Below are 12,463 nucleotides of genomic sequence, written 5' to 3'. Positions count from 1 at the left end.
GGGTCTACAAAGGAATAAATTTAGTTTTGAAAAAGGTCAATTCAATTGGTAAAAATTGAAAATTTTTCAAATAATTTCAAAACTGAGAAAATATAAATAAAAAAGGAAATTAATCGGAATAATGATTACAAAATATGAGACAACAGGCTGAAAAATAGTCTGAGTAAAAACTTGTTTATTCCTTAATTTTTTTGTGAAATGAATGAAACGAAAACACTCTATTACTATATTTTTACATCAAACTTAGTTATTTTATCTATAAAATTCAATTTTGTTTACAAATTGAATTTATCAAATAATATTTTTCATGATGAGATTCATTTTTGCACACCGTTGACAATGACTACGACGAACATGAAAAGGTGGAGAGAAAAAAAAGTTGAAATATTATTTTTCCTATCAAATGGCACAATGTAATCTTTCGTACCTTGGTACCTGTCACTTCATTTTCGATTACAAAAATAAAAAATGAGAAAAAAAAAATAAATAAATAAGTTTGCCAAGTGAAGGAAAAATGAATTTATCTGATTGCTGGGGGAGTAGATGGAATGGAACGAGTTGAGTGGGTGGTACTGACAAAAAAATTGAAAAAAATACCTCCCGAGTCAATTTAATCGAAAAAGAAAAAAAAAAAAAAACTCATCATGATAAACACATTTTTACCCCATCATCAGCTGACGGGAGTGTATTTCATTTTCTTTCAATTTTTTTTTAATTTCAATTTTTGAGAAAATATCAAAATAAATTAATTTCAAATAAAATTTATCACCGGCAACAGCAAGCTGAAAGGATTTGTTTTATATGATAAATATTAAATGAAATCGACAAAAAAAAGTCACAACAGAAAAAAAAATTCAATTAAATTGTATTAAGGAATTTCAACAGAAACGTTTTTGTGTTAAATATGTATTTTTTTTTATTTTCAAATATGTGATGTTTTTTTTACAAAGAAATGTGTGATTTGAAATAAAATGATATATAATGATGAACCATTTTTTGAATTTGTTTAAAAAAAATTAAAACAAAAATAAACTGAAATGATTGATTTAAACATAAAAATATTTGCTGAATATTTGTAGAAAATATATTCATAGAGTCGATTTTTTTTTACTTAATTGTTAAAAAACGATAATATAAATAAATTTGTTCCACTTTTCAAAATTTGTGGTTGTTTAAAAATGTTGTCTTATATTTATTTTTAATGAATAAGTCTTTAAAAAATCGATATCGAAAGTATTTATATTGTAACGGGTGTGACACAAAATCTAAGATGTGATGTAAAATCGATATATGTAATCATTTTTAGTTCATTTTCAGTGGATTAGTTCCAGTTCTTTTATTTTTTCTGTATTTTGTATGCTAAGTTTATTCACAACAAAAAAAAGTGTATAAAAATATTCAAACTAAAAACTTTACAAAGCTGTCACAAAAAAAAAAAAAATATGAAATAAACAAAATGCTTTTTAAAAGGTTTGACCTTTTGAGACCTTTCAAAAATTATGAACTTATCGCACGTTTTCAAAATAAAATTTATATTGTTTTTTCTTTTAATAAAAACCAAGCACAAAATTCACCTTTTAAGACTTCAAGCATAACCTCTCTCCCCAAATAGCCATTTATTTTTTTGTTTCCTTTTTATTATAATTTCCCTTTTGTTCCTAATTGCAAGACATTTAGTTTTGCCCTGTGACCTTCAAACAAAAAAGCTTTCTCATGGTTTTTTCTATTAAATTGTGTGGTATTTTCAACATTAAGTGAAACCTCACATTTTGCTACCCATTTTGTACGAAAATACCTATCTAATGATAGGTAAGAGTGTCACAAGCTAAAATTGTCATTCAACTAGTTGGTTACCCATACAAGAGTCCAAAAAGAGAGAATGACATGATACCATTTTGGCATTAAACCTTAATTCAGAGTAAAAGAGGAGGCAATAATTATCATGGTGCGCACTTTGAATGTAGATTAACCCACATAATTAACTCACAATCAAGCCACTCCTTCTCTTTTGTCTCCATCTTTCTAACAAAGTCTTCACTTTCACCATAACCAAATGAAAATAACAAAAAAAAAGCCTGCAACTTGAACTTTTGCACGTTCCAACTCACGTTTCCATTTCGATAAAAAAAAAACCGAATGATGGTCAAGCAATGCCCCCTATTTGTCAGAGTTGGCAAATTACAACAAACAGAAAAAAAAAAAAAATCAGTGCGAAAAGAATTGCAAAAGACACCACCAAGTGAAAAGCCGCATAAGCCTCTTGTAATCCACATTTTGCTATGCTGCTGAGTGTTTGTGGAAAGCGTTGCAAATATACTCTCGACGACTCTCTAACATGAAATTAAAGTGAAACCCAATACCTTGTCTCAAGACAGAGAGACAAAAGGGGGACTTTGTTAAACTTACGAATTATTGTTATTAATTTATGTAGATGTACTAAGTTCCTCGAGCCCGCACCTAATCCCTTATTTAATATTCAAAGGCATCCCAGCTATATAGTAATACACTCGTACTTTTGGGAGACATATTAAGTTGAAATCTCCCTCTCAGGGGCTTGGGGTAAATCCTTTCATATAAATCAACATAAATACGAGGTTGGCAATGTGTAGGGAACGTTTTTCAATGCGGTTCGGTTTCCATCCCGAGGGTTTTCGCTTTTTTCCCGAAACTTCACCTTCTGCTAGAGGTTTATTTTTACCATGAAGGGTGACACCCAAAAGGTTTTTTCCCCTTACTTTTCTGTGCAAAAGTCAAACTTTACACCTACATCGCTTAAAGGAGTTTTGAAAAAAATGACAAGGAGAAAAGTTTCCAAAGAAATTTCTTCAGAAAATTGGACGATTTACATCGCTTCTGCACATGGAAGAGCTTTATTTTTAATTTTCGTCAAGACATTCCGACAAACTTTTTTTACTTGTTCTTCATTTTTTTCTCATGTAACAATCGATTACAGTCTTGCTCGGCATGTGTTAATAAATAACAAAAAGTTTTGTACACATTTTTGAGAGGTGTTCTTATCGTGGGGTAGGTTACAGACAATCAAATGTTCAAAGATTTATTGTTCCCGAAGAAGAAGTTTCGTCAAGGATATGACCTTGAAATGAAAGAAAAAAGAAGCCCGTTTTCGATTAGTCAGAGTGTGTCACTGTCAAATATTTAGATGAGAGAAAAGCATTTAAGATAATTTTTGTGACGAATTTATATTATCGTTTTGTGTTGTAAGGAAATTAAGGGCCTTTTTTTTTCTCCCTTTTCTATTGAACGCGATCAAGCGGGTGATTTATCAATCGTCGACGAAAATTTATTCCAATTGTTTGGTTTGACGGAATAAGTAAACTGGGATTACTGGTTAGACGCTGATTGACAGATTGTTTAGAGGGAATTTCACGTAGCTACACGTGAAAGCATTTTGCTTGCTTGCTATATAGCTCTGAGACAGATATAAATATATTTGAGCTGTGTTACGACATGTGATGAAGCTCTCCCAAGGGGGGGATACAGAGAGAGAGAGCGAGATATATATATAACAACCAGCTGTCGTTAATAAATCGATACACATACCAGAATCTCATTTGCTCGTTATATAGTCTCTCCTCGTGTAGAGAGTAAAATAGGAAAATTTAGATGACTTAGGGGTTTTTTGGTGGTTGTCGATGGTGGTGGTGGTCTTGATCCCAAGTGGTCTTTTGGGGAATCATTGTTAGAGAGATGAGCGTTCAAATGATATAATAAGAAACTGCTCAGAGGGTGAAGTAGGTTTAGATATTGGAAAGATAACTTATGCGAACTTTGGGACTCATTTGGACTTTTCTTCATTCAATTCATTTTCTTTTTCTGGTTTGGTTACATGGTTTCGTTGTGATGTGAGAAGTCCTATAAGTGTGTTATCGTTTTATTCTTGATTTAGAAGTTTACTTGAACACGTTTTTTGTTGGCTCTAATGATTAAGTTTTAGGAAACACTCTTTACAAGTTATTTTCGATAAAATAAAGTAAGAAAAGTTTTTACATAGATTTACCAAAATCTTTAGCAATTTGTAGGCTTTTGGGTCCTTCAAATGATTTCGGTTGATGATATCGAAAGAAATTAAGGTATAGTTTCTTAATGAAGTCAGGTTCAACAAACCCCTGTAACCCAATTATGCTGCCCATAATCTCGTAAAGGCCCTAACTACACTTTTCTTAGTTCTGAGTTATAGAGGGAAATAGTAAATGTAATATCGCAAATTTCATATAAAAATGAAAAAAAAACAAAAGTTCATTTTCAATTTTCTGACGTATTTGAAGACCTAGGCTAAAAAAATAAATGAGGATAAATCAGAGACAATGCCCTAACTCCAAATATGCAAAAAAATCAAAATCGAAAATTTTGTAGATAGGGCCTTTACGAAATTATGGGCAGTATGAGCAGCAGATGCTGCTTCGAAATTCCGGATGAACTTTTAAAGCTGTTTTATGGTCTCATTTTGAAACAACTAAATCAATTCTTCAATGAATAAATAATAAATATTAACTAAACACAAAGTTTCAGTTAGTAATTTCAAAATTAAGTCGTAAACCAAAAGTTCAAAATTGAAAAAAAACTTCCTTTTTTTTCATAAAATGGCCGCAAGCTTTTGGACCAGTGCCAATCCGGTTTTCAGAGGGCAAAAGTTGAAAATAATATTAACAGCTTAAGGGTGCTGGGAAAATTTAAGCTAAATGGTATATGAAAAACAAATTGCTTACATACAAATTGCTGAAAGGGGGTGGGTGTCAAAAATCGTAGTTTTTTTACGATTTTTGTCAAAAGTAGACTTCTTATCGAAAAAAGTTAGGTATATGCAAGAGTTGTAGATAGTAAAAATGTCTACAACTTTTAATCAAACCATTTTTTATATAACCTCAAAAAGATTCAGAAAAATGCAAAAATACGATTTTTTGTTTTTTTATTTTTATCTACTACAAAAATAGTTGGATTTTAACAAAACTTGGTTAAAAATTACTTTGTTATGTTTGTCAACTATTTTAAATGTTTTTTTTTTAGATAAAAAGTAAATTTTTGGATTTTTGACGAATTTAATTTGAAAAATAGCCTATTTTTCAATCAAAAAAGTTACCCAAAAATTTTTGATTTTTGAAAAGATTGAAACGACTGAACCGAATTTAATGATTTTTTTTTTGCAAATTTGATAGGCTTGCCAAAGGTCATACATTTTTTTTTCAATCTTCTATTAATTTTTTAATAGAATAACACTACCCTTAGAAAAACCAAAATCCGTCCACAAATTTCCCTCTAATTAAATATGAATGTATGTAGTTGAGGTTGTAAGATCAGATTGTTTTATCTTTATACAATTTATAAATTTCTACTGAGCGTTTGAATCGGTTCTTAACAAGACAAAATAAAAACCTATCTTTTCATCAAATTAAACTCCTTCAAATATCGTCTTCCCGGATCAGATTTGAATTAAAGTTTACTTTAATGATTTATTTACTTTTTCTGAAGTTTTTTTGTGCTGAAATCATTTATTTTGACTGAAAATTGCCAAAAATATTAAAATACAAAATAATTAATTTGACTTCACACCGAAACAAAAAAAAAAAAATATTTTCCTTACAAATTAAAACAAACATTTTTTGACCTTTTCCAGTTTTTCGCGTCCACAACTTTTTGAATAGCATCCAAAGATAAATAAATTGCCTACTATTTAAGTTTAAATACATCTTTAAAGAGACAACAACTCAAACTTAATAGATGTGATTGAAATAGTGACCCCATTGATCAGTTCCATAATTTCCAGATAGAGAAAGGTCACCATTTTGAAAATATGAGTAATTAACAAATTTTTTTACTAAGATCTTAATTTAAAAAACTCTTTCGACAACATTTTTTCATTCGACATTTTAAATATTTTTCAAACACAGAAAGACAAAACATTAATCTCTAATCAGACCCTCATGACCCATCGTCATTAACCATTCAACTAGGCCAACTAATTCATACTAAATTTCTCAGAAATTACATCTGGCAACCACAAACAAACTATTTTATAAATATTTTCAAACTAAAAACGCCCTCAGCCATATCATTTGAAATCTCTTCAATTAGTCAAATGGAAGAACAAATTATTGAATTAGTTGGAACAATGTTTAGTACCAACTTGATGATATTTCACACGCTTGGCAACAAAAATTACAAAAAAAAAGAAAAATTGAAAAAAAAACTTAACCACAGCGAAAGGCAGCAAAGAGCCCATTAAATTTCAAACCAAGAAAAATTGTCACAGAAGAAAAAAAAAAAAAAATTCTTGCAAAAAGAAAACAAAAAATACTTTTTTGCCGGAAATTACTGTCAATTTATTTTCTACGTGTGTGATATTTCAACAGAAGAAAAAAAAAATTAGGGTAATTTAGTTGACATTACTGTTTGATGGTTTAGTTTGTGTTCATTTTCTTTCTAATTTTTTTTTTGTTGTTGCTTTTAAGAGTGATTATATTTTTATTGCGTACAATCGGCAATTGTATGAGCACACAAATTGCTTTTTTTTCTTGTTGTTTCTGTGCAACACGCAATACGATTTAGAGAGCGTTACACAAAATAAAAAACTGTATATCAGCCAGCTTTAACAAATTGGTAACAATATTGGATAACTTATTAATTATAAAATTTAAGTGTAATTGAGTACAAATATGCAATTAATTGAATTAAATGGAGAATTTCAAAAAAAATGTCTGTTCACTTTATCTTACCTTGACTGTTCCTGTTGGGTGGGATATTATTTATAGTGCAGAGTAGAATTTTCCTTTTAGGTCATCGCCGCCGCCATTTCTTCCATAAAATTTTATGCAACACTAAAATATTCTTCTTTCTTTCTTATTTTGCTCCTGCACACACACTTTATGGGTTTTTTTCGGCTTCAATTCTAAAATGAAAAAAAAAAAAAAAAATATTTGCCATCACTCAAAAATGTCATAAATTTTGCACAAAAATAAAGTTTATTTTTTTTTTCTCAAAATCTATATGTAGTTTTGTGTGCGTTGCGTATATATGAATTTATGTATTCGATTCTTATCGTACCAAAATAACAATGGGAAAATGTGAAAATTTAAAATTGATGAGTCATAAAATGCAGAAAAGACGTCTTTTGGTCGCTTCTGGTTCATCGTAGTTTTACGTCGTTTCGTTGCGTCGTCGTCATCATTGTGTCCTTGTCAATGTTGCCGCGTGGTCGTTTAAGAGAAAAGATATAAAGAGTCATTCTTGTGTGATGCCACCATCATTCTGGGTTTCTGGTCGTTTTCTTCATTGACGTTGACAATGCTGATGCTTCAACAACCATCATCGACCAAAAACCTATTCATTGACGGAATGGTTTTGGTGTTGTTTTTCACTTACAATTTAGTCGGTTATAGTCCGGGAAATATTATTAATTTTCGGTAGAAAGGTAACTGGAGAAGTTACTTGTTAAACTCTTCTAAATGTGCCTATAAAAAAATCTTTAAATTCAAATGGAGTACCACAAGGTGGAATACTATGACCAATGACCATTGCTATTTTTAGTTTGAATTTATGATGATCTTCAAGCTACTTTAATTGTGCATTGATGGAAATTTTGCTATGTCTTGGAAACATCAGGAGTTGGGAGAAATTTGTTATAATTTGCCAAATCCAAATCAAAGGTCTAAAAAGTAACTTGCCGATTTTCGAAAATTGTTTTCGCGATTTTTGTACTATGTCGCAATTCCGAAGAATTCACAAATTACTAACAAAAAATTGTTAAATTTTATAAGAAAAGTTCTTCTGTTAAAAAAACTCTTCTATCGGGAACTTTAACCAAAAGTTTTTGTAAAATTTTGAGCGTATCCATCAGAAAACATAAAAACCCTCGAACTATAAATTGGATTTGTGAGTGAAGACTTTGGAGTGAGATAAAATTGGAAGGTATCCTCTATTCAAAGAATAGAAACAGAGTTAACCTACAAGTGCATTATATAAATTTTGCGCCATCATCATAAACATCTACATCCGCACCATACCTACACACATATATCAACCAGATACGAAAAGTCGTACATAAAAACAACGATCCCCCTATTTCAGCATAAAAATACACAAGTAACTTTAGGATAACCTATCTTTTACCTCTATACTAGATGACGACCATACAAAGTTTATAGTTGGTTTGAGCGCGAAAACACAATGGTGAATGAAGTGACAGTATTTTTTTTTTCCATTTTCATTTTCCTTAGATGGAAAAGAAAAGATTTTTATGATTTCTTTCAAGAAATAAATTGAAATGAAGAGAATTTTACCCAGGACGACAGCAGCAGGAACCCATACAAGGTTTGAATGAAATAAATGTTCATTCAATATAATATAGAAAAATGAAGAAATTGCTAAAAATAATCATAAAAATGAACGAACTTGATTTTTATTTCTCAAGCAGGAGTTTGTGTTTTGTTCTTTTGGGGGACGTAGTTCAGGACTCCAGAGATGACAGAGAACATTGTTCCATTGGTTAACTTACATTTTATCAAAAAAGTCTGTATGCGTGCAGTTAGTCGACAAGCAACAAAAGAACCAAAATCTGATTTCGACTGAGTCCATATAGTTTTTTTCAGATTTTTTTCAAATTTTGCAAACACCAATTTCCTTGAAAGCTTAAAACTATCTTTAGTATTATTTTTTCTTGAAAACTGATCCATATTGATTTGAAGCTCTAATTAATAAAAAATTATCATTATTTTTTTTTTTTTCAAAGAATCCTAATTATAATCTTCGTTTCTTAAAAAACAAGTAGAGTGAATAGACTGATAAAATGTTGCGTTAAAAAATAAATTTTATTTATCAATGAGAGATAAGATATACAAAAGTAAATGAAACTATCTAGACAAATAGGCGGCGAAGATAATAATAATATTAATTATTCTTCTTTGTAAGAATTTAAAAGTCAATAAAAATAACTTGATTTAAGAGTAGAAATGGTTATATATTAAAAAGTTATGCAATGACAAAAAATGTTAAGAATTTGAAGAACTTACATCAGTTTAAATAAATGAATTTTAAACTTGAGAAATTCAAAAGTAGGTATTTAAAAAGTTATTAAAATTCTTTCATTAAATTGTACTTCAATAAATTACAGAACACCTTTTTAAATGGGTTTTATCTATGTTATTTGATTTCTTGTATAACAAAGAGTTTTAGGAATTTTGTTTGAAAATTCTTGGAGCGTTTTTTTTTTTTTTAATTTTTTTAAATAGCTATACATAAAATGTAGGTTTGTAAGAAAATTTAAAAATTCTAAGAAAATTTGGCATGGCGGCCGTTTAAATGGAATTTTCTTTTTCAAAATAGTATGTATATAAGTTAGGAATGCTTTTTATTGCAAAAATATGGTTAATTTTCACAGAGAATTGATTTATCAAAGTGTCTTAGACCACTATTTATACCAATAAGAATTTTTAACTTATCAAATCAATACAATAAGTGTTTGAAAATGGTTATTGGTAAATTTAAAAGACAATGTGTTTTTACTGTACTTCGTGTTAAGGATTTCCTATTTATGCCAGTCATACTATTTTTGATATGTCTTTAATGATTTATCGAACCATTGAAGTTAGTATTTTGATATTTGTACGTTTTGTTGTCTACGTTTACATTAATGAACATTAACAATCTCCATTAATGACTTTTAATAAAGTTATTTTATTCATATGTATTCTTAAATTATTGTGCCCAATGGAACTTTCAACAAACTTTTACCAAAAGCAAAAACTTCTTTAACAAACTCAATCAATTTGATGGGCATTAATGGTAAATTTCTGAACTTTTACTATTGTTTTGGTTTACTTTTTTTGCTAATAAAATACTAAAAGAAACTTAACTTCATTAATTCAAGGGAGAATTTTGCCCTCTTGGATGTTTTTCATTTTCAAAATATGTGGCAAAATGAACTTTATTATTTCAATTTCTATTTTTTTGTTAAAGACTTCATGATTAACAGACATAAAAGATACTTAACTTAGATGGTTTTTTTTTTTTGTAACAGGGTGCATTTAAACATTTTCATTTTCTGTTTGATTAATTTGAATTTTAAAATACAGTTTAACATTATTTTTCCAGAATTTAATTGGAGAAAATGGAATATTAATAGAAAATTAATGAAATAGAAATTACAACATTACGTTCCACAGCTTGTATTCTCAATAATTAGAGTTGTTTATTTTGGCGAGATTTAAGTGGATTGAATAAAATAGTTAAAAAATTGTGGAACGTATTCAATATCTTTTTTGTATATTGTATGAATCTTGAGGTTAAGGTTCGTACCTCCTCCACATATCCTTTATTCTGTTTCCACAACATTACAATATCTGAGTATATAATTTGGGATGAAACGTCTGTGAAATATGTTTTTTTTTTTGCCATTTGGTTATCATTCATTAAATTCAAATGTGTATTAATTTTTGTATACCTATAATTTTCTATATTTTTTAAGATCACCCTGTTAATGCGTGTATATAATTCTTTTGATCTATCTGTGCATTTTTAGGTGAACATTTTGGCGGAGAAATGCAGTTGAAATTTTATGAGCTACCAGGACATGACTTTAACATTTATTATTTTGAAATGTTCGCATTGCAAAGCAAACCGTCATCATTATCCCTTCAACGTTCATAGTCGTCGTCGTCGTGGTTGCTCGTTTCTAAAGTTAATTAAAGTCCATAAAACGAAAAACACAATTTTAATGTATAAAATATATATCCTTTTTGCACCACAACCTGGGACAGAGGTTTTTTGTAAAAAAAAAAATACAAAAAAAAAATAAAAATTAAAATAGATCCCAGAGTCTCACAGACAGAGACAGACAGAAAAGAAAAAGAGTCGATTAAAAAGCCAAGCCCTTTGGAGTATAAAAATTAAACTTTTACGACTCTGCCATGAAATCATTCTCTCGTACATAAAGTGATGGCAGAGTGTGTAACTTAAGATTTTGAACATCATCCTTTTTCTCTTCGTTTTCATTTTTTTTCTTATTTAAAGTTTTAAGTGTGCACAAAACACCCTCAAGGTTGGATAAAGGGTATATAAAACAGACAACTCAGAAAACACAGAACACAGTAGTTGTAAAAGATATGTTTTACCATTTCTTATGTTTTTTTTAAATTTTTTTTTTTAAATTTTATAGGTATTCAAACTCAAAACAGTTGGAAAAGAAGAGATTTTAATGATTGGGAATGAGTTTGATTATTTTATATAATAAAACCTCAGAAGGGTGTGCATTCTTGAAGAAAATAAAAATAACAATTTTCAAGTGCCCTGCAGTGCGATGATGGTGAAAAAAGGCCTTTTTTTAAGGTTCATTAAAATTCAAAACAAGAGTATTTTTCTCTATACCTAAGAGTTTTTTTTTCTGTTAAATCAGAGAAGTCAAAAATAGAAAAAATACAACTTGTGAGCAAGATTTAGGTTTTCAATCAACCCTGTCAAGGATATATTATCCAAGCTCAATTTGAATTAAAAAAAAAGATCCTTTTTGTTGGTCGATATCAAATAAAAATCTGTTTGTGTTCTTCTGTCTATAGGCATAGAGAACACTATATTTGTTTTTCATTACTATTAAGTTTAATTTTTCATACCAAAAGTAGCTTCGTAACAATCTTTTTTTTCAGGAGTAATAATTTGGGCCTATTTCACAGATCATACAACACATACAACAATGGTTTGTAACAGTAATTTAATTGGTTTTAGACAGTAATTCCCACATGAATGTATTTGACTGAATGTATGATGAATCTCTAACGGTAATAGTTCAAAAACGAGAGCTGGTCAAATATTTCTGACTTCGGATTCAAATTTAGCACACCAACTAAAAAAAAACTATAATTTTGTAAACTAGTGTAATTTATGTTTCAACAATTATTAATTTATTTATTCAATAACAATTGAATTTTTGAACATCAACTCTTCTCAAAAAATGAAAATGCATTTAGTATGCTTTGTTAAATATTCGTTCTTTCTTGGTCATGAATTATTTTGAATTTCATTTATTTTTCTAAGTATATCACGTCAGTCTTAAATCATTCAGACAAAAGATTATTTTTAAAGAGCTTGTCAAATTGATAGAAAATATTCAACACAATTATCAAACAAACTTGACAGCTGTCATTGTGTCAGTTTTGCATTTAATATTCTATGTTCTATTACCAGGGTCGGATTGGCTATTTCTTTGAAAACCAATTGTTCACTGAATGAAAATGGGGGCTCTCATTGAATATTTTTAAGATCAACTTAACATTATCACAGGACATATCATCACGGGACAACTCATCATTGACAGTCAATCACAAGGTTCGATTGGAACAAATTAATTTTGAGGTTATTATATTTGAATAGGTGGTTGTTTTTTATTGAAGGTTTTGAATGAACAACAACAACTTGTGTGTGTTACCACCAAGTTCATAGGCTGGAGTTATAGCTATTT

The 12,463-nt window shown here is 29.2% G+C and overlaps 1 protein-coding gene across 7 annotated transcripts in view; it reads right to left on the bottom strand.

Annotated features, from left to right (window-relative positions):
• The window catches only part of LOC129915942 (uncharacterized), a 175,489-nt gene that overhangs the window by 82,999 nt on the left and 80,027 nt on the right, over positions 1 to 12,463 (bottom strand). For 6 of the 7 annotated variants that reach the window (XM_055995662.1, XM_055995665.1, XM_055995666.1 and 3 more), the window contains one exon: positions 6,732 to 6,904. The gene's annotated coding sequence lies outside the window, so the exon portion shown is untranslated. Of the gene's footprint in view, positions 1 to 6,731; positions 6,905 to 8,509; positions 8,531 to 12,463 lie in introns of those variants that run through there. The other variant, XM_055995667.1, reaches the window with a different exon arrangement.

Source organism: Episyrphus balteatus, chromosome 3 (assembly GCF_945859705.1).
Source record: "Episyrphus balteatus chromosome 3, idEpiBalt1.1, whole genome shotgun sequence".
Classification (NCBI taxonomy): domain Eukaryota; kingdom Metazoa; phylum Arthropoda; class Insecta; order Diptera; family Syrphidae; genus Episyrphus; species Episyrphus balteatus.
The sequence above is the reverse complement of the archived record's forward strand: the minus strand, read 5'-3'. Positions and strand labels throughout refer to the sequence as shown.